Source organism: Megalobrama amblycephala, linkage group LG14, assembly GCF_018812025.1.
Source record: "Megalobrama amblycephala isolate DHTTF-2021 linkage group LG14, ASM1881202v1, whole genome shotgun sequence".
Lineage (NCBI taxonomy): Eukaryota > Metazoa > Chordata > Actinopteri > Cypriniformes > Xenocyprididae > Megalobrama > Megalobrama amblycephala.
The window spans coordinates 19,960,686-19,986,272 of record NC_063057.1 but is presented as its reverse complement, the minus strand read 5'-3'; the positions used below and the strand labels follow the sequence as shown (position 1 = coordinate 19,986,272).

The 25,587-nt window shown below is 37.2% G+C and overlaps 1 protein-coding gene across 15 annotated transcripts in view; it reads left to right on the top strand.

Annotated features, from left to right (window-relative positions):
• The window catches only part of magi2a (membrane associated guanylate kinase, WW and PDZ domain containing 2a), a 287,991-nt gene that overhangs the window by 46,969 nt on the left and 215,435 nt on the right, over positions 1–25,587 (top strand). The gene's annotated exons all lie outside the window — the stretch shown is intronic.

Here is a 25,587-nt window from a genome sequence, read left to right as displayed (position 1 = left end):
TCTCTGAATCTTTGGATGATATTATGCACTGTAGATGATGATAACTTCAAACTCTTGAAGTCTGCAATTTTTCTCTGAGAAACTCCTTTCTGATATTGCTCCACTATTTTTCGCCGCAGCATTGGGGGAATTGGTGATCCTCTGCCCATCTTGACTTCTGAGAGACACTGCCACTCTGAGAGGCTCTTTTTATACCCAATCATGTTGCCAGTTGACCTAATAAGTTGCAAATTGGTCCTCCAGCTGTTCCTTATATGTACATTTAACTTTTCCGGCCTCTTATTGCTACCTGTCCCAAGTTTTTTGGAATGTGTAGCTCTCATGAAATCCAAAATGAGCCAATTTGGCATGACATTTCAAAATGTCTCACTTTCAACATTTGATATGTTATCTATATTCTATTGTGAATAAAATATAAGTTTATGAGATTTGTAAATTATTGCATTCCTTTTTTATTCACAATTTGTACAGTGTCCCAACTTTTTTAGAATCGGGTTTGTATGTGCTGTTGCATGTAGTTAGATTATTTGTTTTTATATTTTTATTTGACATCAGTCCTTTTTTCCCTGAACATAGCACATACCGAACCGTACTGACATGACTCTGAAACTGTGATACAAACCGAACCGTGAGTAATTTGAACATTTACACCCCTAGTAGACAGTGTCACTGATTATAATGGGTTCTTTTTGCTTTTGTCACATCGCATTGCGCCACTCGCATCCGGTGTAGACACTGTGTTACACAGAAAGACTGTCAATCTGACTGACATCTGTAAAGTGACCAACCTTTTTATTTTATGTGCTGTTTAGTGGCGGGTTTATCTGGAATCAATTACAATACAATGTTAAGCTGACACAGGGGAAAAACTTGGGATTTTTGCAGGTGCTTGCCAGGTTTTTTGTGCATTGTGCATCAAATGGTCAATAAGCAGGTTAGTGACTATTAGTGGTCTAAAAGTACTGAATGTTGAATCCAGGATGATAAAAAGTTAAGTGTGCATGGGAAATAGCATAGTTATGTTTAACCTCTATGTTGGCTTTGGCAGGAAACCATCTGAGACTGTGGCCTCTTTTCAACTGTGTCCTTTCTCACAATAGTGCAAATGAAAGGAGGGCGCAAAGCTTGCTCTAACACTTAATGTGATAAATAGAAAAGTAAATCTCCCAGAGTTTGACTTAAAGGTTAGGAACAACACTGATTTAGCAGGGTGATATTTGTAGGGCTTGAAACATTTTACTCAGACTATTAGTCAAAGATGTTAAAAGGAATGCAAGGGATTGACATGGTCAGAGTTACTTTATACAAGATGAATGTTGCCAACCAAGCATGAATTTGATAAGGCAGGGACTGTCCATCATTGATTCCAGCCATCTCCCTTGAGGATGTCTGCTGCCGTTGTGTGTGGTAATCAAACAAAGGCATCATCTGAAGAGAGGCTAATCTATTGTGACTGTTTCCTGCTAATGAGGTGAAATTAACTGCCCCTTCAATCCCACATGGGTCATGACTCTATCAGCACTGTGTGAATTACAGAAATTTAAACAGATCTGAGTCACTGCTACGAGCACCGAAAGGATAGTTAAAGGTGAAGTGTGTCATTTTTCTGATGTTAAAATGATTTCTTCTACTCTGGCTTAATATGCTGAGACAATTGTTTGTTGGTTTAGTGAATACTGTGGCTCAGTGGTGCTTTTAAAACATCTGATCTGCTTGTTTGAGCATCCTGAGCAGCCTGACACTGCAACACTCAACCAATGGCGTAAGTTTAAGAAGGGAAAGTCTGTTTGTTCAACCAATGGGGGACTAGGGGGAGTGTTTGGGAAACCTGTTTGGAAAAAGTCGATTTTTTTTTTTTTTTGCAGTTCACCTAGGTAGGGCTGCTCGATTATGGCAAAAAGTAAATAAAAAATCATTATGTCATTTTCTTTTTCTTTTGTTGTTTGATTAACATTAATGACACAGACAGCAGCAGGTATATTGGGCTACTGTCACTTTAAGACCTAATGCATGGATCCAATATACTCATACACATTTGATTTCCTTCCAACTGTTTAAGCCCCGTTCACACCAAGAATGATAACTATAAAGATAACTATATTTGCGTCCACACCCACAAACGATAACGGTCTGTTCAAAGTGTGTACGTCATGTTTTTGCTGTTCTTGTTGCATTTACACGGCTTTAACCAGCAGATGTCCTCAGCATGCTATGTTTTGAGAGAATAGCTAGTGTAATCGATCTAATCTAACTGAATATAGCTGACAAAGTCAATATAGTGGAATAAAAACAACGCCTAGTCTATTTTACTGCAACAAAGTAAGCAAGACAATGTTGTTGAAATTAGTGCTGGATACCTGAGGTAATTTTATGTTACACTGTTTGCTAGCCTGGCATAATGATCTCATCGTTAATACTTCTCAACAGTTATTCCGAGGGTATGACCGGTTGTTTTCCATATATCCATTTTCTTTAAAGTATCCTTGAAAAGGGGGTTTGACTTGTCAAACAGTGGTGGCTTTTTCTGGACCTCAGTGAATAACTTCTCCACAATGTCGTCTGCCATTTTAAATGCGCAAGCCTTAATTAGAATGGATTCTGATTGGTTGTCAGTGTTTTATCGATCAACAGCTGGAAAAAAATTGTTCTGAAAGTGATCCTAATGATATCGTTCCTCTATATTGTTATCATTATAGCTGTGGTGTGGACAGTGTTATTCTTTTAGAACAATTTATAGAACTATATTGTTATCTTTATAGTTATCATGCTTGGTGTGAATAGGCATTCACATAGAGCATAAATGACTGTCAAGATGGATATTTTAAAATATTTTTGTGTGTATTTGTCTGTTTAGACACACACCCAAAGCCCAAAGTATGCTTTGCTTGTCCGTGGTCCACTCCGTCTCGGAGCGCATGCACAGAAAGCCACCTGGGGAACAGTGTCTCTTTCGCAGTGTGGAAGAAATTTTGATTTTATCTTTATTTTTAATTAATCATAACTAACTTTTTGTTTCCTTACAGGGATAACTTTATATGATAACCTTTATATATGCTTTGATACTGTATGTCTCTAACACTAGGCCAGAATTACTGTGTCTGAAAATAACTAGGGCTGTCAATCGATTAAAAATTGTAATCTAATTAATTACATACACTGTGATTAATTAATCTAAATTAATTGCATACATAATTTTTGCTGTGAAAGTATTAAATATTTCAATTCAAATGAATCAATGCAGGGTTTTTCCTGGGTCAAAAATGGTCTTCGGTGGTGACGGACATGGTCATCCACACAAACAGTAAAAGTGCCCTACCCACGTGATCTGCGAGCCTGATACTGACAATAAAGTACCTGTCACTCTCACTGTAATTCTTTCTTGCCCTCTTTGCAAAAAAAAAAAAAAGTGATTTTATAGCTTTGTAAGAGAAGATGTTTTTTGCTAAACCTGAAAAGTATTAAAAAGTAGCATGTAGAAGTTATATTAACTAATAATATAATTTTCTACCATATACAATTGAATGCACCTAGCTAACAACAACTTGCTTTGTTCTGGTTTCACCTCACTCCAGTCTAAACTAACTGATTTTATAGGTATGCCTAATTTACTACACATTGTCATTTAAATAACCTGAAAATATTGTGGATTATTAAGGCTAATTTTACTAACCACTCTTGCTAAATGGGGTAAGCACACTTATGTTCTCATTTCAGAGTTGTTCGAGTAAATGATTCATTATAGACCATGTGGACAGATCAGTTGTTGTCATGATTCATTAAAATGAATCTGTTCAAATGAGTCATTAGGTCACGAATTGGACATTAGCGGACGTTGACGCGTTGCATGCGAATTGGGACTGTTATTAGGACATCGCAAAAGATTTGTCAACACAGAAAACACTTCACCACTGGGTAGGATTTTCTTTTTGTTTACTGAAAGTGTGGTTTATGTCAGCTGCACGTGCAGGGCGCCTATTCAGGAAAAACATTCTCCGAATGCGCCTCGTGAAACATGGATTCGGTCTTAGGCTATGAACTTTTAGCATTGTTTCAATTGATTTAGATTATTATGTGTGAGGTTGAGAGAGTGCAAAGACGGTTCTTACTTTGAAGACAGAGAGAGCTCGCGCGCACGAGGGAGGAGCTCTGCTCGTTCTGTCCGTCAGCGCAGCAGTCGTCTCCCTCCTTCATTTTTACAGTCGAATGGTGGCTAGAACGGCTCCAGGTTCAAAGGTCAATACGGAATGGATTAATCTGTGTTATTTTTTTAACACGTTTTTTTCTCAGATTAATTCATCGAAATTAACGCGTTATTTTGACAGCCCTAAAAATAACAAAAGGAGAAATAAAACTAGACAGGTGTCCAGTTTTGTTATGCATGTCCAACCTCATGAACAAGGTATCCACATTTGCTTCTACCTAGTAACAAAAAATTATACATAATGTAGAACCAATCAAGTTGGAGGAAAATGATGTAATGAATCGTGTCACCTTTACCATGTTTGTTCCTTCTTTATAAAAACTGTTGTACCCTCATGATCGGCAGATTTTTTTCTGAAATTAGTCTGAGATCCTCCTGGCTATGATTCATTAAAGCATATTGAAGGTGTTGTCAGGAGTCTTATCTGATTACTGCTGCACAGCAGGTTAGTGGAACACTACAGCCCGGTTTCACAGACAGGGCTTAGCCTAAGCCAGGATTAGGCCTTAGTTCAATTAGGATATTTAAGTAGCTTTTATAAACGTACACTAGAAAAAGACATTACTGGTGTGCATCTTGAGATAAAACAATGGCACTGACATATATTAAGATATGTCAATACAAGTTACTTTCAGTTAAAACAGCTTAAACATGCATTTTAGTCTAGGACTAGCTTAAGCCTAGTATCTTAAGCCTAGCCTAAAACCGGGGGTAAAGATCTTCATCCCAGGTGTTAAGGCAGGAACACACCAAGCTGACGGTCGGCCGTCTGGCAGTTTTTGTTCGTCGGCCGACTAAGTTTTCTCAGTGTGTTCCGCACCGTCGGCTAAAGTTGGTTCTCGTCACCTTTTTTTCGGCCGATTCGAAATGTTGAATCAGCGTTGGAGCTCATCTGATCATTCTGATTGGCTATTCAGATACTGCCACCTGCTGGTTCGGAAAGGCATTTCATCTCATGCAGGCGCAGAACTGACATGCTACTTGACCGTCGGCTGTCTAGCGTCGATTTGGTGTGTCAGGCCAACTTTGGACACAGACGCTGCCGACGTGAGCCAACCCCGCTGTCTGCTTTCGTCGCCACTAGTTCGTCGGCGTCGGCTTGGTGTGGACTACTTGGCGTCGGCTACGTGGACTTCGTCTGACTTGAAGCAAGTTGTCGCAAGTAGATGCGCTAGAGGATAAATTCTAACTCAAGCAAGTTGTCGCCACAAGCAAAATTAGTCCCACTACTAATTATGACATTATAGGAAAATACATGTGCATGAATCTAAAAATATGATCATTTTGTAACAACTTGAAGGCAGCAATTGCTCTTTGGACTTTGTGTTTGACCAAAAAATGGAAGATAAACCAGAATTCTTCTTCTTCTTCTTGAAGGACCATATATAGCTCTGCTTCAGCAGGTTTTTTGGAAGCATTGAGGAACACACCTGTTCTGCGTGCAGCTGAGCTGTTTCAGAACATTACTTGTATTAATTCATGCAAATGGTGCATAAGAACCTGGCAACATTTCTATTATTGTACCGATACAAGCATCATCATGACATTTAGTGTTGTACAACACCGCTCATCTGTTCAGCAAGCCATCTCTGTATCCTATTAATCTACCAGCATGTGTTTGTGTGAGTGTTTCTGAGAGCATTTTTCATAAATCGTCATGCTTTCTGATTACTTCTAATTATTTCCCTGATTTGGTCTGCTCTGCGTTGCAGTGTGTTTATGTTTTTGGTACACGTACGTACGTGTGAGTGTGCATATGAGCGCACGTAGTGAATCAGTATGTCGTTGCAAGCATTACAGAGGAACATCAATTAGATGATGCTCAGCAGGCATGAGGCACAGCAGTTGAATTGATTTCATCTGCATATAGATGATAGGTGATTTACACCCTCTTACTGATGAGCCCTCGCCACACACACTTCAACACGCCCCTCAGGTAGTGCGTGAGTGTTTTATGAACTGAGAACAAGTAGAGATTTGTATCTAAACCTAGCTAATGCTTTTTGGTGCTCTAAGAACAAAAAACTATATATTTATATGTGTGATGGCCTGAAAGCTGATGTGCCATATGGGTGGCATTTCTGATTTAATAACAAATGTTTATCTATTGATCTTTCCACACAGGATCCATAATGCACCATGCTTTAGCTTTAGAATGGAACCAGGCTTGATTTGAGAGGCCATTGTAATTTAAAGTTTAGAAGGTGGTGCAAATGCCTTACTTTGGAAAATGCTATTTTATAAATTATTTTAGAAGAGAAAATAGGCTGAAAATATGAATGGAAAAGTAATAAATAAATAAAAAATTACGTTACTTTATTAGGTACACCTTGTGGTGCAGTGTTGGACCCCCTTTTGCCTTCAGAATTCTTTGTTGTAGATTCAACAAGGGGCTGGAAACATTCCTCAGAGATTTGGGTCCATATTGACATGAAAGCATCACGCAGTAGCTACAGATTTTTGTCAAGCTGCACATTTATGATGTGAATGTCCCATTCCACCACACCACAAGGTGCTCTATTGGATTGAGATCTGGTGACTTTGGAGGCCATTTGAGTATAGTGAACTCATTGTCATGTTCAAGAAACCAGTTTGAGATGATTTGAGCTTTGTGACATGGTGCGTTATCTGGCTGGAAGTAGCCATCAGAAGATGAGCACACTGTGGTCATAAAGGGATGGATGGACGGACATGGTCAGCAACAATACTCAGGTAGGCTATAGTGTTTAAACAATGCTCAGTTGGTACTAAGTGGCTCAAAGTGTGCCAAGAAAATATCCCCCAAACCAGTGGTTCCCAACCACATTCCTGGAGGCCCACCAACACTGCACATTTTGCATGTCTCCTCAATCAAACACACCTGATTAAGGTTATCAGCTCATTAGCAGTGACTCAAAGATCTAAAATGGGTGTGTCAGACAAAGGAGACATGCAAAATGTGCAGTGTTGGTGGGCCTCCAGGAATGTGGTTGGGAACCACTGCCCCTTACACCACCAGCAGCCTGAACCGTTGATACAAGGCAGGATTGATCCATGCTTTCATGTTGTTTATGCCAAATTCAGACCCTACTATCTGAATGTTGCAGCAGAAATCCAGACTCAACGTTTTTTACTGTCCAATTTTGGTGAGTCCATGCGAATTGTAGCCCCATTTTTTCTGTTCTTAGCTGACAAGAGAGGCTCCCGGTGTGATCTTCTGCTGTTGTAGCCTATCTGCTTCAAGGTTGTGTTCAGAGATGCTCTTCTGCAGACCTTGGTTGTAACGAGTGCTTATTTGAGTTAATGTTGCCTTTCTATCAACTCAAACCAGTCTGGCCATTCTCCTCTGACCTCTGGCATCAATGAAGCATTTTTGTGCACAGAACTGCCATTCTCACTAGATATTTTATCTTTTCAGACCATTCTCTGTAAACTCTAGAGATGGTTGTGTGAGAAATCCCAGCAGATCAGCAGTTTCTGAAATACTCATGCCACATTCAAAGGTCACTTAAAGGTGCCCTAGAATTAAAAATTGAATTTATCTTGGCATAGTTAAATAACAAGAGTTCAGTACATGGAAATGACATACAGTGAGTCTCAAACTCCATTGTTTCCTCCTTCTTGTGTAAATCTCATTTGTTTAAAAGACCTCTGAAGAACAGGCGAATCTCAACATAACACTGACTGTTACGTTACAGTCGGGGTGTACGCCCCCAATATTTGCATATGCCAGCTCATGTTCAAGGCATTACACAAGGGCAGCCAGTATTAACGTCTGGATCTGTGCACAGCTGAATCATCAGACTAGGTAAGCAAGCAAGGAAAACAGCGAAAAATGGCAGATGGAGCAATAATAACTGACATGATCCATGATATGATATTTTTAGTGATATTTGTAAATTGTCTTTCTAAATGTTTCGTTAGCATGTTGCTAATGTACTGTTAAATGTGGTTAAAGTTACCATCGTTTCTTACTGTATTCACGGAGACAAGAGCCGTCGCTATTTTCATTTTTAAACACTTGCAGTCTGTATAATTCATAAACAACTTCATTCTTTATAAATCTCTCCAACAGTGTGTAATGTTAGCTTTAGCCACAGAGCACTATCAAGCTCGTTCAGAATCAAATGTAAACATCCAAATAAATACTATACTTACGCGATTAGACATGCTGCATGACAAACACTTTGTAAAGATCCATTTTGAGGGTTATATTAGCTGTGTGAACTTTATTCTGCTTATGCTGTTTAAGGCAAGCATGAGCTCCGTGGGCGGGGAGCGCAAGATTTAAAGGGGCCGCAGCCTGAATCGGTGCATAGTTAATGATGCCCCAAAATAGGCAGTTAAAAAAATGTATTAAAAAAAAATCTATGGGGTATTTTGAGCTGAAACTTCACAGACACATTCAGGGGACACCTTAGACTTATATTATATCTTGTAAAAAAACGTTCGATGGCACCTTTAAATCACCTTATAGCAGACATATAGTAGACTACCGAAATACCGCATTAATCTCTATGGGCAAATATTTCAGATGGAACGTTCTGCTAGGTTTAGAGAAACTTTGTGGATAAATTCATTAAGAATATCAAATTACTTCCTTGCTTCATAAAAAAACGTATTCCTTCGGGCCTCCCGTCTCAAATGGTGTCTGACTGGACGCACAAAGCCTTGCCTTGGTATGGCATAATTACCTCTAGACAAATGGATATGTGCTGACTATGGCTGAATTTAAAATTAGCCTGCTCTGACCCACAACCCCCAATCAATGCTAGTCACTTTATGTCTCTATTAATGAGATTCCAGCAACAATGCATGGTTAGAGGAAGCTAATGGGCTCTCACGCTATGCAGGACACCTGCAAGTGTTGCCTTAAAGAAACTGTAATGTATTGGATACAAGGCTGGGCTCAGGAAACACAAAGCTGATTTTTTGGCATACAGGATTTCAAATGCAACACAAGTCTGAGATATCAAGAATTACATCTGAAGGTTTATCTATCGGTGGAGATGAATTTTGCTCTGTTTCTTAATTCAGAAAGTAATGAAGGCTGTTCATGCTGATTGTTAAAAGGGATAGTGTCTCAAAGTGTCTTTCTTTCTTTCTTTCTTTCTTTCTTTCTTTCTTTCTTTCTTGTAGCAGTGCAGAGATAATGAGGCTGATTTCACAGGCTGTGCTGTACGTCCTGTGGTCACTGTTTGCTAATGTGCTGCTCAGCAGGACTTCTCAGCGGCAGAGGGAAGATGTGAGCACAGGTTATTCTTGTCTAGAATGTCTCTTAGACTATAAGGGTCATTCAGGGGGTCGCAGTTTGGCTGGATGTAATCAATGCATAATTTTTATACATAGAGGAGGTGTACCTCTATGGTAACTGGCTTTATAGATATCTCAATGACTTTTTATCTGACTATGGTGCTAAGCAACAGATCTCACTTTTATATTAAAGACTAATTAAAAAGCTTTCCATTGATTCTCTCCTCTTTTTTCTTTTCCCAACCATCTCCGTTCCTCTTGTTCTCGCCCTGCATGATGAAAAATGGATCAATAGGTGCTCCTTATGGAGGATAGCAGCAGATATCTACATTTAACTTCTATGAAAGCTGATATAGAATAAGAATCTTTGCAAAACCTCAGTAAAAGTGTTTGTTAGTAGAATTCATTTGTGAATGTTATTTGTCATCATGAATTTAAATTGTAACATACAAATGTTATTATTGTACTTGTGTACAATATGTTAAAACTGTAGGTCTGTCTTGAAAAGAATTGGTGCAAATTATTCATTTGTCTGAACTGTTGCTGAGCTATAATGTTTTCATCTGTTTATTGCTCTATAGCTGCAAATTGAAAAGATGTATTTGTGTTTGGGTCAAATATTTTAAAATGTAATAAATGTATATATATATATATTTTATTTTGGCATGATTTTATAACATATATTAACATATTGCAAAATGGTATTAAAATTATGTGTAGAAGTTGTTGCTTTGCTATGGGAAAGAATGTCTGGAAAAATTAATTTCATTGATGTCATTCTGAGTAACCAATATAAAGGGACCATTTTGGATCAAGTCATGCGGTCAGTATCATGTGACAGGATGTGACATCATTCAGACACCTGTAAAGGACCACATGATTGTGAAGCAAAGTAACCAACTCTCTTTTATCTATTTGAAAAATTCTTGTTTTCACTTGCTCATGTCCCGAAACATCAGGTCATTCAGTACAATCACTATAAAACATGGAAAATGTAAAATATTTTAAAAACTTGTACTAAATATAAAATGTTTGATTGTCCTTTTGCTAGCTAGCTAGCACATAATCTCATTGTTAACACTTAACAAAACTTCAAAATTAATAATATCTCCATTATGTTTTTTTACACTTTAAAAACCTTATTCGTCAGTGACCCGTATAGTTAGTGTGCAAAAACGGTGCTTTGCTTAGTAAAATGTGTGATGTGAGAGTATATGTGGCCCTTCTGTGCTACAGAAGACATTAAACTATAGGAAATCAGCTTTGGACAACAGCCAATTACTTTAGAAGTCATTATAGACATATATTTGACAGAATGTAGCAATTGACCAATCAGAAACAAGGATTACAGAGACCTGTGACAAGTTGAAGTATTTACTGTGTGAATTACATTTGTTGCCGAACACCACACATTTGTAGCAGTATGAACATGTAAAAGATAAGTAAAATTAGATGAATTAATAGATTTTGCTAATTAAAATAAAGCCAAAATAAAATAATATAATATATTAATATTAGAAAAAAAAACTTAAACTTAAAAAGTGAAAATTAGAATTGTTGCCTTGGTAACTAACTGAAATAAAACAAGTTTTAGTTGAATTTACTAAATTTACTGAAACCGAAATAAAAAATAAAGCTAAATAGAAATAAAAAAATAATAAAATGACAAAACAAAACACATTAAATCTTCAATTAAAATAATGAATGAAAACTCAAAACATAAAAATGAATTAAAAATACGAATAAATATAATGCTAAAAATAACAGAACTAATCACTGATTTGCCAAAATTTGCAAGGTTACGGTTTTTTAATACATTTAGTACCAAATCACAAGCAGAACTGTGTTTCCTTAGTTATGTTTGTGAAACAATCAGCATTCAGTAGTTTTTTTGATGGACACATTTTCATTTTTTCTTTAATTGTTTAAATATACTTTAAATTCATGGAGACTGCCATACTACAATTTTGATTTATTGTAACCTTGTCAGTCTATTATTGTGCTACAGTCAGATTTCAGATAATCCTACCCATAAACGGAACATAAAAAAAATAATAACTGTGCTTGGCCAGTTTACATATCCCTCAAAAAAAAAAGAGAAACCCTGTCTGAACGGGTGATTGTTGGCCAGATTAAGCTGAATTGAGGACCAGACTTTTTCGCCTCAAGTCAAAAGTCTGGCTAGGCGAGACTAATGAGAGTCTGCTGGGCGGCGTGTGTCATGTGATGAGACAGGTCTTTGATAGCTATGACTACAGCATCTCCACCCTGATCTCTACACATAAACACTGTCTTTGATCAGCTTGGGCTCACACACACACTCACACACAGAAAGACAGAGCGAGGATAATACTGCTCCCTGTGCTCTACAGCAGGAGATGCAAAGATTTTTCATTTCAGTAGTATTCTTGGTTTTTTATGGCTGGTGATGCTCCTGGGATTTGAGCTCATCAGGTTTTAAACTCATAAGGATGGAAGGTAGGCACGCTAGCCAGATGCTGTGTGCTTTGGTACATTTTTAAAGGAGCCGTTCTTGCAGTAACAGACAGCACATGGTAATCAACCACACTCCACTGCGCTCTATTACAATCAGACATCTCAGAGACAAGAGACGAGACAAACGAGAGTGCTTGGCAGTACTACAATAAACAATCATGCTAATTTAACTTTGCTGGATTCGACTCAACCTTTTTAAATTAAATTGTTTTGAATGTAAACTGTATTAAATAGACTTAAAGTGAACTAAACAGAGCTCAACTGTGCTGAACAGAGCTTAACCAAACTGAGCAGAGCTGTCCTTGTATTGAATTGAACTAAACTGAGCTGTGAACTCAGTTGTACTAAAGTTAGCTGCACTAATCTAAGTTGTGCTTTTCTGATGTGATGTGATCTGAACTGTGCTGTACTGATCTGAGTAGAACTGGGATGTTGTGCTGTAATGATCTGGACTGAAATGAACTAAACTGAGCTGTACTGAAGTGAAGTGTGCTGATATGAATTGAATTGAACTAAACTAAACTGAGCTATACTAAACTGGACTGAGTTGAGCTTGAATGGAAATAAACTGAACCGATTTTAATGTTGTGTTGTGCTGTACTGAACTGAACTGTGTTCAGTTTAATTAAGCTGAATTGAACTGACGTGTACTGAACTGAGAAGCTGTGTTGTATTGATCCGAACTGAACTGAACTAAACTGTGTATGAAATTAATTGAATTGAACTCAACTCAACTGAGCTGTTCTGAACTAAAGTGAGCCGTACTGAACTAAACTAATATGAGCTGTACTGAACTGAGCTGCACTGAACTGAACCGAACTAAACTAATATGAGTTGCACTAAACTGAGTTGAACTGAAATGAACTGAATTAAACTGAGCTGTACTGAACTGAGCTGAAGTAAACCATGTTGAAAGGAATTGAACTGAACTAAGCTGAATTAAACTGAGCTGTACTGAACTGGACTGATTTGAGCTAAATGGAAATAAACTGAACCAATTTGAATGTTGTGTTGTGTTGTGTGGTGCTGTACTGTACTGTACTGAACTGCCTAGTTTAATTAAATTGAATTGAACTGACATGTATTGAACTGAGATGTTGTGCTGTATTGATCTGAACTGAACTGAACTGAACTAAACTGTGCTGAAACGAATTGAATTGAACTAAACTCAACTGAGCTGTACTGAATTGAACTGTACTGTACTGTTATGAACTGAACTGAACTGCACTGCACTGAACCAAACTAATATGAGCTGCACTGAACTGAATTGAACTAAACTAATATGAGCTGTACTGAACTGAACTAAACTAATATGAGTTGTACTGAACTGAATTGAACTGAACTAAACTGAATTAAACTGAGCTGTACTGAACTGAACTAAACCATGCTGAAATTAATTGAACTGAACTAATCCCAATTGACCTGTACTGAACTGAACTAAACTAAACTGAGCTGTACTGTACTGAACTGAACTGTACTAAACTGAATTGAACTAAACTAATATCAGCTGTACTGAACTGAGCTGAACTAAATTGAACTGAACTGAGCTGAATTAAACTGAGCTGTACTGAACTGAGCTGAACTAAACCATACTGAAATGAATTTAATTGAACTAAACTCAACTGAGCTGTTCTGAACTAAACTGAGCTATACTGAATTAAACTACTGAACTGAGCTATACTGAACTCAACTACTGAACTGAGCTATACTGAACTCAACTGTTTTGTACTGAACCGAGCTGCACTGAACTAATCTAGTATGAGCTGTACTGAACTGATCTGAGCTGCACTGAACTGTATTGAACTAAACTATTATGAGCTGTACTGAACTGAACTGAAATGAACTGAACTAAACTACATTAAACTGAGCTGTACTGAATTGAACTGAACTAATCTCAGTTGACCAGTACTGAACTGAACTAAACTGAATTGAACTAAACTAATATGAGCTGTACTGAACTGAGCTGAACTAAATTGAACTGAACTGAGCTGAATTAATCGGAGCTGTACTGAACTGAGCTGAACTAAACCATACTGAAATGAATTTAATTGAACTAAACTCAACTGAGCTGTCCTGAACTAAACTGAGCTGTACTGAATTAAACTACTGAACTGAGCTATACTGAACTCAACTGTTTTGTACTGAACCGAGCTGCACTGAACTAAACTAGTATGAGCTGTACTGAACTGATCTGAGCTGCACTGAACTGTATTGAACTAAACTATTATGAGCTGTACTGAACTGAACTGAAATGAACTGAACTAAACTAAATTAAACTGAGCTGTACTGAATTGAGCTGAACTAAACCATGCTGAAATGAATTGAACTGAACTAAACTCAGTTGACCAGTACTGAACTGAACTAAACTGAGATGAACTGAACTGAATTAAACTAAACTAATATGATCTGCACGGAACTAAATTGAACTGAACTAAACTGAATTGAACTGAGCTGTATACTGAACTGAGCTGAACTAAGCCATGCTGAAATGAATTGAACTGAACTAAACGTAGCTGTACTGAACTGAACTGAATTGAATTGAACTAGACTAATATGACCTGTACTGATCTGAGTTGAACTGCCATGTGTTGTTTTGCTGAACTTAACTGTGCTGTACTGAATGGATCTGAACTAAACCATGCTGAAATGAATTGAACGGAACTAAACTGAGCTGAAATGAATTGAAATGAACCAAGGTGATCTAAACTAAACTGAACTGATTAGAATTGCAAATACCAGTAAATTGACTAGCCTAAACAATAGTAAATCACCTTGCATGATTAATTAAAATACTCTCCTCCCATAAATTTGGCATCTGAAAGGGAAACTCTTACAAATGCATATGAAATAAGGTCAGCTGCAAAAATAACTGTGTCCATGCCTTTTCAGTGCTTATTTTTCACTGCGTGTCTTTAGTAAATCCTGACAGTATAGTTTTTTTATGCCAAAAGAGGGTTTTCACTGGCACAAGCTATTAGTATATCTGGCCCATAGTGTGATTTAAGAACAAATGAGAGAGGTATCTTTATCTGTAGTATCTTTATCTGTATCTTTGTCATCTTTTGAATTTAGTATTGAACAGAAACACTTTTTAAAATATTGTTTAGAGTGTTATTTAATGCCCTGTTTAATTGTTAAAGCATAGTGAAATATTTTCTACACATGTGAACAACTCTTATCTGTTGTTCACATTTTAGAAGCTTTAGACCTGATAATTTATGACAAATGTGACACTTAGAAGTACCTTTCTGCCCTTTAATCATAGTTATTACACTGCACACAAGATCTTTATTTTTCCACAAAGACATCACTCATTTTTTATAAACTTGTCATTGTGTGATATCTGTAAAATGAGCTGAGAAACACAGAGACTGCGTGTGTGTTGTGTAAATGATGGAGGCTGCAGCTCCTTCTGCAGAGCTGAGAATGATGGACATTTTCTATTAGCCGCTCTAACGCCACTCACAGTGTGAGAGATGAATCTGTGTGCTCGTGTGTGTTTGTGTGTGTTAGACGCAACTCCAGATAGACTTCTACATTCCGCCAGACCCTGGGCTACACTATATGTAGAGAACATGATTGACAGCTCAGACAAGACACTTTATCACAGGAGAGTATGATACTGTAGGGTCAGTGATGTGCCTTTTTTAACTCATTCAAAAAATCATAAAAATTTGAATTTAAACAATGGGTCTCATTTACTAATAATTGCATGGATGAAAGGTGAAACATGTAAGAATTATGCAGTAAAATATCCAAAAACCACTAGGCCAGTGTTATATATTTTGTTCACTTGAGTACTAACAATATCCCAAATGTTTCCAACTATTTGTAAATCGTGAGAAAATTGCAATTTTAACCAAGGCTCCGGGACGTGTGAGGAGTCGCCTGTCAATTGCGTCATACCCGCGTTACCCTCGGTTTCCGGTTTATTTTGTAGAAACCATGGAAACACCAAAGACGCTTTACATGTTTTAATAGACAAGGAAAAACTGTTTGGTTACGTTTATAGACAGAAAACTAATTATTGTTATATAGCTCAACACGTTTAGTCTTATTGTTTAAATCTAATTTTCTTGATTTTTTTGTGAGTACCATGCTTTACCATGCCTCGGAGAAAAACACTATTTTGTGAAGTAGCTAACATGGCATAATCAGATGCAGCTTTATTTTTAGTAACAGTAATACAGCATTTTCTCCATCATACAATATGTTTTAAAATTAATTGCATGCCATTTATCAACACAAGCCATCCAGCATTTAATATGATATTCTAAAATCGATCTATCTTATTGCAGTGTGCAACAAGTGTCTCGCAGCAGCCACCGAGCGAACGCACACAGTAACATTATAACATAATTTCCAACACACTCAAATGTATCTAATATGATAAACGGCACTGTGTTACCTCATACTCATGACCGGACAAGCGAAAGCAGCTCCAGCGACTGTGGCATGAAGACCACATGTCCCAAGATTCCACGCTCAAACTAGGCATCATCAAGCTACGCCTTTGTTTTGAATAGGCCACTAGCGGACACAAAATTCTACATATTGCACCTTTAATTTTGTGTATTTTCACAGGAGAAAAAAAAATAACCTTAACCTGCTCTAATGTTAGTTTTGTTAATTTGGAGCATTCTAAATGAGCGATTTGTTTGCCTAAGGTCAGTAATTTGCATAAACACACCTAAACCTAAATATCCATATAAGGGTATTCCGCACAACCTTTGCTTTACAGCCTTTCGTCACTCTGATGAAGTATATGAGATAAAATATATATGTATAAAATGTAATTTTAACACTTTTATAAGGCCATCCAGAGTATGTGATTTTAAATGTGTGTGGTTTCAGTTGTTTTTTCAGGGTTTTTTTTCATAAATTTACAATAATTTTAGTCCCGAAGTTTGATGAATCATGATTTGTTCATAAAAACGTTTGAATGCAGATTTCATACTGAGATAATGAGACCCAATGACTTGCAATGGAATAATCCTCATGTATGATTAGCATGCTTTAATTTCTGAATTAAAATTTATTAGGATGATCTAAAGGTGATAAATCTATCCTGATATTATAAAGTAATATAGATCTTTAAAGGTGCCCTAGAATTAAAAATTGAATTTATCTTGGCATAGTTAAATAACAAGAGTTCAGTACATGGAAAAGACATACAGTGAGTCTCAAACTCCATTGTTTCCTCCTTCTTAGATAAATCTCATTTGTTTAAAAGACCTCAGAAGAACAGGCAAATCTCAACATAACACCGACTGTTACGTAACAGCCGGGATCATGAATATGTATGACCCCAATATTTGCATATGCCAGCTCATGATCGAGGCATTAGACAAGGGCAGCCAGTATTAATGTCTGGATCTGTGCACAGCTGAATCATCAGACTAGGTAAGCAAGCAAGAGCAATAGCGAAAAATGGCAGATGGAGCAATAATAACTGACATGATCCATGATATCATGATATTTTTAGTGATATTTGTAAATTGCCTTTCTAAATTTTTTGTTAGCATGTTGCTAATGTGCTGTTAAATGTGGTTAAAGTTACCATCGTTTATTACTATATTCACAGAGACAAGTTAGCTTTAGCCACGGAGCATACTATCAAACTCATTCAGAATCAAATGTAAAGATCCAAATAAATACTGTACTTGCGCGATTAGACATACTGCATGACGAACACTTTGTAAAGATCCATTTTGAGGGTTATATTAGCTGTGTGAACTTTGTTTATGCTGTTAAAGGCAAGCGTGAGCTCCGGGGGAGGGGAGCACGAGATTTAAAGGGGCCGCGCAGCCTGAATCGGCGCATTTATAATGATGCCCCAAAACAGGCAATTAAAAAAATGAATAAAAAAAAAATCTATGGGGTATTTTGAGCTGAAACTTCACAGACACATTCAGGGGACATATTAGACTTATATTACATCTTTTAAAAAGACGTTCTACGGCACCTTTAATATTATTTCAGTTAGTTAAAAAAAATGGGAAAGGTAAGGTTAGTCCATGATGTAAAATGTCATATGGTGCGACTCCCCCCAAAAATGAATATTTATGAATTCATAATTTGTCATATTTTTAAAAAAAATGCTTTTTACTTTGACAAATATATTCAAAAACATTTTTGAAAATAATGATTATATGTGTACTCCCACATGTATTCAAGGTGTAATGAAAATGTTTTTGCTTTTTCTATGACTGTTACACCACATCGCATGTGGTATAATGTTAAAAATGGTATAATAAATGGAGCTTGTTTTTGCTGATTATATTTTTTTCAAACCAAATATGTTTTTTAAAGATTTGTTTCTTCATCATGAACACTCTTATACAACATCGATTAATTTTTTGAGTAATGCAACATTGTAAGATGTTACATTCCTCAACACTTGTGCAGGTTTCTAAATGAGCGTCTATGCTCACAGGGTTTCAGCTCAGTCCCTCTCTCCTAATTAGAGGCTTATTATCTAAACAGCTGTCTTCCTGATGCCCACTCCAACTATGGGGGCACATATAAACTCGTGCGCACACACACACGGAGTCATTACAGACACATTAAACTATAATACAGTGCTACATCTGCCTGCTGGGCTAAAAGGTGCAGTGCTGCTGCGCGTAGCAAATAATGATTTTATGATTTAATGCAGCGTGAGTGTGAAACATGTTAACTCACCAGATGTTGCTCACTTGTTTTTTTTTTGTTTGTGTGTGAGAGTGGTCGCACACATGTTTTTTTTAGGTTTTTCTGGCTGTCCACCACCAGCCACAGGTTTAACTAGGGTCTTTATAAGCTAGTGTATAATATATATTAGTGGACTCACCAGCATCACCAGCCATATTAGTTTATTAAAGGGTTAGTTCACCCAAAAAATGAAATTGCTGGCATTAATTGCACACCCTGATGTTGTTCCACATCTGAAAGACCTTTGTTCATCTTCAGAACACAAATTAAGATATTTTTGATGACATCCAAGGTCTTTTTATTCCCCATAGAAAGCAACATATTTACCACGTTCAAGGTCCACAGAAATAGTAAAGGCATCGTTAAAACAGTCGACGTGACTGCAGTGGTTCAACCTTAATGTTATGAAGTGACGAGAATACTATTTGTGTGAAAAACAAAACAAAAATAACAACTTTATTCAACAATTTCGTATTCTTGTCACTTCATAACGTTAAAGGTGCAGTAAGTGATTTCTGAAAAACGCTGTTGGAAGTGGATCGGGCCGAGCACCAAAACACACTTGTAGCCAATCAGCTGTAAGGGACGTAATACACTAATTGGTGGGAGGGGGGTGCCTGTGTTGCATCGTGTGTTTGTGAATTCGAGGGGCGAAGTGTGATCCTTTTGTGTAGGGGCGTGTTTGTTTTGGTGATTTCAAATATCAACAGCGTTTCTCAGAAATCACTATCGGCACCTTTAAATTTGAACCACTGTAGTCACATCGACTGTTTTAACGATGTCTTTACTACTTTTCTGGACCCTGAATGTGGTAATTATTTTGCTTTCTATGGGGAATAAAAAAAAAACCCTTGGATTTCATCAGAAATATCTTAATTTGTGTTCGAAGGTGAACAAAGATCTTACGGGTTTTGGAACGACATGAGGGTCTTTTGATTAAAGGGAACCCTTTAATTAAAAGGACTTTTTGGGAACACTTTATTGTAAGGTGACGTAATTACACGTGACTACATGTACTTATTACTATAGTAATAACAGTAAATTATGCATAATTACAAATAACTAATCCTAAACCAAACCCTATCTGTAACCCTATAGTAAGTAGTTAATTGATATTACTTTGTACTTATTTGAGTAATTGCAATGTAACTATGTCACCTTAAAATAAAGTGTAACCGACTTTTTTCCTTGCTCTTTTTCTTGTGAGGTCATTCATAAATCGTCATTGTTACATTTTAATTCCTTGTTTACATGTCAACGCTGTTCATCTTTTAACAATTTGGTGTTAACCAAATTCACCAATGTAATTTAAACTTACAAGTCTTAAAGATTCAGTAGTAAAAACAGTCTGTTCAGTGTTAACACAATGGCCTAACCATGTGTGATGCAATAAAAGGATATTTGTCAAATCTCATAAATTGTCCATTTTTGTATATACAATTCCTCTTTTCTCAAAAACTTTGAAGATGTTCCTTCTGGCACCGAGGTCCTGGAAAGCAGCAGCTGTGGGACGTCATGAGAATTCAATACAGTCTGTTCCCTCTCTCTAGGGGTTCTGATGGCACCTGTTATTCATTATGTGCTCTGTACTCACTCAAGGGCAATGACACCCTGAACACTTCACTTACTCATTTTGTGTGGGTTTGTTATGAAATTCGGTGAAACTAAGTTGAGCTGCTGACATGAAGTTCTTGCCAACAACAGAAGATGAATTTGGTCCTCTCTTGACCTCTGCTCCAACTATTGGGTCTCAATTATAATAATTTTGGTGAAAAAAAGGTTCTTATTGTGAGAATATCATTGAGTAGTTTGACTCATTTGGCAAATAAGTTTGTTTGGATGGGTCATTTCCAACAGCTTTTTTAATTTATACTTTTGTTGTTGTTGTTGTTGTTGTTGTTGTTGTAGTTCCATGTTGTAGGATTAGTTTTTTTTTGGTTTTTTTGTAGTTCTATTAAAAAGATCCAGTTCAAGCGAACAAATGCAACTCGAACATCACTAGTTTGGAAAACAAGTTGTGATGGATCTTGAGGTTTGTCTTAGCAGTTGACACGTGTTTTTATCTTGCTCAAGTAACTGTCATCAAAATATGCCCTTCATAAGTCACTTCAATGATAAAGCGTCATCCAGAATGGCAGATGTAGATATAAATATAGAAATAATACTGTCAAGCCTGTGTGCGTTGTTTTTAAAAGTTAAAGTTTGGGCAAACACTCTGGAATCTAATGGAGAACAGATAGAAGGTATGGGCAACCTTTCATTTCTTGCTTAGGAGGTACGTTTGCCCTTCCAGACAATCTAACAGCTCAATTCCCAACTATGTTTACTGTGTTTGTGTGGCAGAAAGGGTGTATAAGTGTGCAGCTTTTCTACAGCCTGTTTGATTCTTCAAAATCTAGTCTTCATATTGGTTACTTTGCTCACTACCATTCAAAATGTTGGGGTCAATAAGATTTTTGAAAGAAATGAGTTTACCTGCAACTATGTATTGATGTACATTGATCAAAAGCATAGGTGGAAAATAACTAATTACAAATACTTTCGTTACAGTACTTAAGTACATTTTGCAGTTTTTCTACTTTCTTGAGTATAATTAAATTGTGGTACTTTTACTTGAGTTGAATAAAGTATTCAACTTTGCTACAATTATTTTTCACCAAAAGTACAAAGTACTTTGACAAAGGTGCTGACGGAGCAACAGGGCGAGCTGGCACTTTTCAAACTACCGCAGTGGAGCCCTGAGGTTCAGCCAATAACAAACAGGTCTGACTTGGGTGCAAAACCAATCAAAACTTCCAGTTCCCTTTCGAGGGAACTCGCGCTGCGTCGCCATGGCAACGCTTTGGGGATCCGCCTCAGCGTAAGCTCTCAACCGAAGCCCCAAAGAGAGAAAACGGATCTGAGGAACGTCATTCTCTCTAGATGGGCCTCGGGAAAAAGGTCCTGATGATCTTGTCAGGCCTCAGAGGGCGCCCCCTCCAGGGCGGGAACTTATTACAGCTGCTCCCCCGTGGAGCCCTCAGGAAATCGATTTGTTAACCCCGCCGCTCTCGGCACTTCTCACGTCCCTCAAAAGAGTTGGGGACTTACAAGCTCTTTTTGTGGCTCCATCATGCTTGGAATTTGCCCCTGGTGGCGTCAAGGCTATTCTGCACCCTAGACTGGGGTATGTACCTAAGGTACCAACTAACATGGCCAGATCCACAGTCCTCCAGGCCTACCATCAGCAGATGGATTGTAGAGGCCATATCTAAGGCATATGAGGTGCGCGGGCTGCCTTCACCTCTGCCACTCAAAGCCCATTCTACTCAAAGTATGGCATCGTCCTGTCCTCTATGGTCGGGGGCCTCCCTCCCTCCTCCCCACACACCTTTATTAAATTCTATAATTTGGATCTACCGGTCACGCCCAGTTCCCAATTGCTTATGTCCTAAGTTTGTGCCATTTTGCTTCACATCAGGACAGACATTTTGTCAGTATGGCGACACGGGTATTCATTCCCCAAAGCATTGCCATGGTGACGCAGCGCGAGTTCCCTCGAAAGGGAACGTCTCAGGTTACGCATGTAACCATGGTTCCCTGAGAGGGGAACGAGACGCTGCGTCCCCTTGCCATACTTCCTGCATACCTGTCAAACCGCTTGCTTCAGATCAGTAGCTGAAACAGCTGTGTTTGACAGCTCTTTTATAGCTTCTGCGTTCCGCCGGCATACGTCATGGGATGACGTTGCACCAATCAAGATTGGACTAGTTGTACACGTCTTCAGGAGTGCTTGCGCTGAGGCGGATCCCCAAAGCGTTGCCATGGTGACGCAGCGTCTCGTTCCCCTCTCAGGGAACCATGGTTACATGCGTAACCTGAGACGTTCAGCTGGAAGGAGTGGCGTTCCAGCCGCACTTTGACATTCAATCACTGGCGCTCGCGTTTAGATCAGTACCGCTAACGTTTCAATATTTTAGTGAATGTAAGTATGCTATGCTCATATTCTAATTTTGGTAGCTCCTGAAATGGGTCATACCATTGATATTACCAGATCACTGAGCAGTTGAACTAAATAGAAAACTTGGCTCATAAAAGGATGCAGTTGTTGCATGGATGGAGCAAGAACAATGTATGTGTTTAAAATACAGCTTGCCTTCCTTAACAATATAGTTAAACTGAATGCATGAAGCAAATTTTGTACGTAACTGACATAACATCAACATTAGTGAAATAAGATCGCATGATTTATCTGTCAATCAGATGCATGTAAAAGTGTAGTTCCTTACTATATCAACAGTGGGCTTCCAGCACATTTTCGATAGAATTAAAAAAGGGCATTTTATTTAACATGTTAACTCGTACCCCACTTTATTTTTTACTGGCACTTTTCTGTTCATACTGTTTTAATCCTAAACATTCAAATTATCTTACGTGGACCTCAATCACTCTTAGCAACAAGAATAGCTAGTTTGTTTGCTTGGCATAGTGTCAAACATAACAATTTATGAGATAAATATCAATATGAGATTAATATTAATATGTTTTGCTCCAAAATCACTATCCACCGTGTTCCAAAATATTATGCAAGTGACATATCAGTAAGATAATAAACATTCAGATTTTAGCTTTTCTCAGAAAATGTTTGTTTGTTTATTTATCCATGTCTTTTTAGATAACTGTCAATCTCAGACAAAATAATTTGCCAGATCTATGGAAACCCTACTTAGAGGTTGTTCCACATTATTAAGCAAGTCACAATTCTCATGCAATATGGGATGAAGAAAGATCTTTCTGAAGATGAAAAGCATGAAATGGTGCAATGTTGTGCAAAAGGCATGAAAACAACTAAAATTGTGTGAAAACTGAACGGAGATTATCAAATTATCATAAGATTTGTGAGTGATTTAGAGCACAGCAGAACTCGGTCTTATTAATGAAAGTTTTTGTCAAAAAAATTAATTGTATTAAAAGGGCAGCTATAAAAAAAAAGCCAGTGTTGAGCAGCAAACAGGTATTCAAAGCTGCTGGTGTCTTTGGAGTCTCAAGAAGCTCTCCATGCTGGCTGGCAGTTGTGCGTAAAGATGCATTTCAGCCACTCCAAACCAAAGCTCACAAAGATAAACATTTACAGTGGGTTTAGAAATACACTCATTTTTAAATAGTTTTATTCACTGACTAATGCCGTACTAAAATGGATGGTCTAAACGGATCGATTTCTGGATGGTTGGTGAATGGCCACCACATTCAAACAAGACTGTGATGTCAGCGGGGAGCTGGTGGGTGATGATTTGGGCTGGAATATTGGGAAGTGAGATGGAAGGTCCCTTTAGGGTCTCTGAGGGTATTAAAATGACTTTATCAAGATATGTGGAGTTCATAACTGGCCATTTTCAGCTATGGTATAAAAAGGAGGATAGTGTATTCTGAAATACAATGCACTATGCACTATCCCATGCTGCAAAAAAACGCCACGGCAATAAAACTGTTTGAAAATGTATTTCTACACCCACTGTAAATGTTTCTCTTTGTGAGGTTTGGTTAGTGGTGGCTAAAATGCAATTTTACACATAACTGCCAGCCTGCATGGAGAGCTTCTTGAGACTCCAGAGACACCAGCAGCTTCACATACCTGTTTGCTGCTCAACACTGGCTTTTTTTTTTTTATAACTGCCCTTTTAATACAATTAATTTTTTTGACAGGAACTTTCCTTAATAAGCCTTTATCTGAATGAGTTCTGCTGTGCTCTAAATCACTCACAAATCTTATGATAATTCGATAATCTCCATTCAGTTTTCACACAATATTAGTTGTTTTCATGCCTTTTGCACAACATTGCACCATTTCATGCTTTTCATCTTCAGAAAGATCTTTCTTTCTCCCCATATTGCATGAGAACTGTGACTTGCTTAATAATGTGGAACAACCTCTAAGTAGGGTTTCCATTTACCTAAGTAGACCTGGCAAATTATTTTGTCTGTGATTGATACCAGTTATCTAAAAAGACATGGATAAATAAACAAACATTTTCTTAGAAAAACTAAAATCTGAAAGTTTATTGTACTGAAATCTTACTGATATGTCACTTGCATAATAATTTGGAACGCGGTTTATAGCCTATATATAGACGTCAGTTGTGTTTGAAATAATCTCTGTGGTCCCATGTTGCTTCTTAACACAGTGTGAAACAGAAAATATATTAGGCTATGTTATAAAATTCTATGATACAGGCTATGTCGATTAGCGTTGCCTTGTAGATATACATTATTTTTATGAAAATACCCAAGATGGCTTGAAGAACACTTATAAACACAGATATATATTCTCGCAATCGTGTTTGTTGTCTTCATGTTTCAACAGACAAAACGTCTCTTAATAATGTGCTTTGTAGCATACTTTACTACTTTGTAACATAGTAACTTAGTTTTTCAGCAAACTACTTATTTATTCTTAGTTGAGTCATATTATTGTTCAGTACTTCTACTTGTACTCAAGTAAATGATTTCTTAAGTATCAATACTTTACTTAAGTCAAATTTTAGTACTCTTTCCACCACTGATCAAAAGTGACAGACATTTATTACTGTTACAAAAGATTTTTGTTCAAAAATAAACTGTTTTCTATTCAAAGAATCCTGAAAAAGAATTGATTATGGTTTCCACAAAAACATTAAGCAGCACAACTGTTTATTGATAATAATAATTAAAATCTGCATATTAGAATGATTTCTGAAGGATCATGTGACACTGAAGACTGCAGTAATGATGCTGAAAATACAGCTTTGCCATCACAGGAATAAATTACATTTTAAAATATATTAAAATAGAAAACAGCTATTTTAAATTATAATAATATTTCACAATATTACTGTTATTCTTGTATTTTTTTATCAAGTAAAGGCAACCTTGATGAGCATAAGAGACTTCTTTCAAAAAATTAACTAAACCTAGTCTGCTGAATGTTGTATTTGGTTTTGGATTGTACT